Here is a 5,174-nt window from a genome sequence, read left to right as displayed (position 1 = left end):
AAAATGGTCCTCACTTTTAAAGGGGGGGGGGGGCACACTTGTGTTAGGTGTATTTACATTAAAAATGTTTGATTATGACTCTCGAAGGGGGGGGGGTGGCACGGGTCGGATGCGCCCCCTAGATCCGCAAGTGGTGTAAGATGCCATAAGGTTTAACTTCAAATCTAAAAAAAAAAAAAAAATCTTAATCGAGTATTTTACAATCAAATTTAAGAGTGGAGAAAAGATGACTTCTTTAAAAAAAAACCCATATTTATTCAGATGAAATTACTCATCTATTACATTGTGATGGGGGGCCAAGTGAGTTCTGAATCTCAAACTTTTCAATCCAATTTTAGATGATACTCTCATCATTTATCGAGTCATAAATATTTACATTGTTTGTAATATACAAAATAATTCATAATGCATACAATATAAACATAATACATAATTTGAAGGAAAAAATGGTGTGGGCATATACTTCACATTTTGATAATAAAAAAGGAACATTAACAAAATTTAATGAACGCAGGAGACCGCCATCGTGAGCGGTTAAGCTTGTAATTGATGGCGGCCTCATAAAAAGGGTTCGTGACTATGATTGGTATAATTACTGAACAAGTGGGTGCAATGCAGGTGCAGGTGCGGGTGCAGAAGATAGCTGTAGAATTTATATTTTTTATTTAATTTATAGTGGTAAATGAGGATTAATTTGAAGGTTGGGATGAATAAGATCGAATGATATTTCTTTTAACAGTTGATTTTAAAGAGTATAAAGTGGAACAAGATTTAATATTTTCTGCAAGATTATTCCAAATGTCTGGACCATGATGTCGAATTGATTTAGAGGTAATTAACAGTCTTGGGTTTGTGAGATCAAAGTTTCCAGATGTACGAGTTGGGTAGGTATGGACAAAACTATTGAACTTAAACATATCATCAAAAGACGAAGGGAGTAGGTTATTAATTTACTTAAACATAATGATAGCTACTTGAAGAGTATACAAGTCGGCAACTTTTAGTGTTTTCTGTTTGAAAAATAATGGATCAGTGTGAGCCAAGTAATGAGATCCTGTACAAATGCGAATAACTCTCTTTTGTAATTTGAAAATAGAAGTCAGCTTTGTTGAGCCACAATTAGCCCAAACAACGTTACAATAAGTAATATACGGGAGTACTAAGGAATTGTACAATAGGAATAAAGTTTTAAGAGGCAAAATAAATTTTAACTTAGAAATAATTCCAATGCTTCTCGAAATACACATTGTAATATGGTGCAGATGCTCATTCCAAGATAAAGCTTCATCTATGATAACCCCTAAAAATTTAGAGTGAGTTTTCCCTTCTAATGACTTGCCGTCAATCTGTAGGTGAAACTGAGTGTTAGAAATATGAGAGTGATGTTTAAAATATATGTAGTGTGTTTTTTGTGAGTTCAGGCAGGGGTGGATCTAGCTTTTTACCATGAAGGGGGTTCGACCGAGAAATTTGACCCCCCAAAAAAAAACAGGGGGGGGGGGCTTCACTACAAAATGAAGGTCATTTTGTTACTGAGAAATAAAAAAATGTTCCCTTTAAAATGAACATAATTTCGGGTGGCTCCAAAATGTAGGTCATTACTTTATTTTAAACTTGCCAGTCCAATGGGGAGGGAGGGGTGTAACTCCCTAAAACCCCACCTCTTCCCCCCATAGATCTGCCACTGTCAGGAGCACCCTTTCCAACTCAATCCCCAAACCCCACTGAGGTACAGGATGTCATGATGTTTTAAAAAATAACATGTATAAGCATATAATTTCCCATAATTGGCATTTGGTCCCAACCTGTGATTTTGACAGAGCGCCATCTATAGATAAAAACTTTACATTGACGACAGTCAATAAAAAAAAAACTCCCCACCGGTCCAGCATATTAGCGCTGATTACAGGTCAACTCCAGCCCAGAAATAAAAATGTTGATTAGAATCAATAGAAAAACATAAAACGAGCATAACGCTGAAAAATTTCATCAAAATCGGACGTTAAAGAACAATTAAGTCAATCCAAACAAAAACTTGAAAAGAGAAAAAAAAAGTATTAACATTGCAAATGTCATCAAAATCGGATGTAAAATAATTTTGCCTAATTTCACACAAAAGTTATATGCACATCCTGGTCGGTATCAAATGAGGTGACTGATGACGTCACCTACTCACTGTTTATTTTGTACTCTATTTTATTATGAAACATTCTGATTTTCTCCCCCTTGTCATGTGAAATAACATTTTGTGGTTCAGTCAAGTTTTACATTATTGTCAATTGATTTCTGTAAAATTGAAATATTGTTTAATCGACAATAAAAACAAAAGAAAAAGTATGATGGACGTGCATCGACTCTCCCATTTGCATATCACTGAGTTGTGCATATGACTGTATTTAAAAAAAAACATAAATGAAGCATTAAAATGTCATAGCTTTCTTATCTTACATCCGATTTTGATGATTTATATGCTTGTTAGATTTTTCTCTATTGATTTAAATAAACTTTTCTGGGGTAGACTTGACCTTTAAATAAAAAAATACGGTTTTCAAAATTTCACATTATGCCCAACTCAGTGATATTCGAATGAGAGAATCGATTTTTTTTTATAGTGCATATAGCTTTTTCATTTATTTGAAAGCAGGATAAAAGCATTGTATATTAAATGCCTTGCTCACGGGCATAGGTGCCGCGGCCGGGGATCCAGGGGCGGATCCAGCCTTCGCCAATAGGGGGGCCCGGAATTGTTTTCAGCCATATTTTCCCAGATCGGCCGCTCGAAGATGATTTTTGGTTTCTTTGAAGGGGTAGTCTTAATAGTCACTTCTTAGCTTTATTCCTATAAATCATCATAAATATATTATTTCATAATTCTTATTTATATAATGCGAGCGCGAAGCGCGAGCTAAATTTTTTTTGAAATATTAATGTATTTTTTCCTAAAATTTGACCATTCTGGGCAATGTTTGTTATCCTGAAAAAGATGTGTATGCAACTAAATAATTACTAAGAACGCGAAGCGCGAGAAGAAATTAACTGATGGAAAAGGTACCTGTTAAAGACTGCATGCAGTTAGCCATGAAGACGTTATACATATTTTAACAATCAAATAATGCGAGCGCGAAGCGCGAGCTGAAAGTTTTTGACATTTTTACCTAAAGAATGGAAATTCTAAGCATGTTTTGTGACTTAAACAGAATAGGTATATAACTAAACAATTGAAAATTTCGAGATTTAGACCTATACCGAACGAGACACTCTATTCATGTTTTGTAAATCATGAAAAGAATGAGAAATTGGGATCTTTCTTACATAAATACCAATAGCATATCTTTAACTCGCAAAACAGAGGAGAAGAAGTGTATATGCCGGGAGGAAGATATTCCTCCCCGCGCAGAGCAATGAAACTCTGAAATTTCAAAGGGCGGACGTTTCATCAAATGCAGATATCTCTAATACCCCATCATGCCCATCGGCTCTAATTAAATTGATTTGATAAGATTATTGAACTTCATTACAAGGAAAATAGTGCGCAAAAAGTTGAAACTTCTGTGATTTATTGAAATTATATAAAAAAGGATGCCTAATTTCTTTGACTTATCCTGAAGCGCTTCATTTTGAACAACGAACGTAGAGGGCAGCAACACACAAGCGTGTTGCTATAAGGAAGGTCAACTCGATACGCGCATGCAGCTGAGCTGCGCGCGTATTTTATTGTTCATGCCAACGAAATCAAATGCCGATCCAATACAACAACAAATAAGTAGCGATCAAAAAACGAATATGAAAGAATATGACTACAACAATATCAAAGATAACTTTAAAAATATGTTGAGGAATATACATACATATGAAAACATACTTTGATATTTAAAACTTTACAAATATAAGTTTCAGGAAACTAAAATCATTACCAAATCGGTGATTGTTGTTATCAGCGATTTCACCAGACGGCTGTATTAGGTGATTTGCGTCGAGACGATTTTGTGACCACTCGCAAAGCATTTCGGGATTGAATATAACCACCTTATTTTCTCTGAGCTCTTCGCTGAACCCATCATCACAGTGCAGCTGCAGCGCAGCGCGCAGCCAATGCAATGCATCCGATGCATGGGTTGTTTTTTCGCCGTCCATGCCATGGTCTCGGACTCAGAGTTGAAATTTAGACCCGGATTTCGGGGATACAGCGCCTTTATTTCAGATTTATAGACTTAAAAGTCAAATGACATTTAAAATTTAAAATCTAACCTTGAACAATCATCGTTGATAAAAATCAGCCCTGAAGCCATTACACTTCAAATCAGGCCAGGCAAATTAGACGTCATTGTCTAAGTTGCTAGATCTATGACGAGTCGCCTGAAGCCCCAGCGCATCATCAACGTCACTAGCTAGCTGCGCGACCGGGCCAGACTCGGCGCACCCAGGCCAGAAAAATGACCTCGATTATTACGGTGGTTGTCTATGCATTTATTAGTGGTGCAGCGAAATTCAGCAGAAGAAAATAAGAGATATGAGGTATCCTCGTCACAGGCTTAATATTCCAAAATGAGGAAAAATTTCAAAATCATGACTATTTAAGCTAAATATTTTCTTTAAAAATAAAAGTAATGTTTTTAATATTTATACCCAGAATAACCGATCTAATAATTGTTCATTAAAAAATATTTGAAATTAACAAATGAAAAAAAATCAACTCGACAAATTTCCCAAAACCCCACCTTATTTTTTAAAGTGGTCACAAAATTCGAGCGGAGTTGACCTTCCTTAGAGCAACACGCTTGTGTGTTGCTGCCCTCTACGTTCGTTGATTTTGAACTATCTCAAGTGTCATTCAAAATTTCAAACTGAGGGCGCAAAACAGGACAGGAGATGAATGTGCAGGGAAATGACATGAAGTTTGATAGAATTCGATAAAAATATTGTATACAATATCATGACAGCCGATTCATTTTTATGAATAGAACAGCTATTCAAAATTTTCTTAATCCGAAACTCGTCATTTTTAATAGATTACAAGTCATCTTAAAGAGATTATATTCACGCTGACATACAAAGTTCCAAGGATTTTGAATAGATCGGGGAATCAAATGACGTCACAAATTATCGTCAGTTTCATTGGTGGAAAGTAGTGGTGACGTACGTACGAAGCTAGCTAGCTATAGCTAGCGGCGTCT

This window comes from Lytechinus pictus, chromosome 9, assembly GCF_037042905.1.
Source record: "Lytechinus pictus isolate F3 Inbred chromosome 9, Lp3.0, whole genome shotgun sequence".
Classification (NCBI taxonomy): Eukaryota; Metazoa; Echinodermata; class Echinoidea; order Temnopleuroida; family Toxopneustidae; genus Lytechinus; species Lytechinus pictus.
This window is presented reverse-complemented; position numbering follows the sequence as displayed.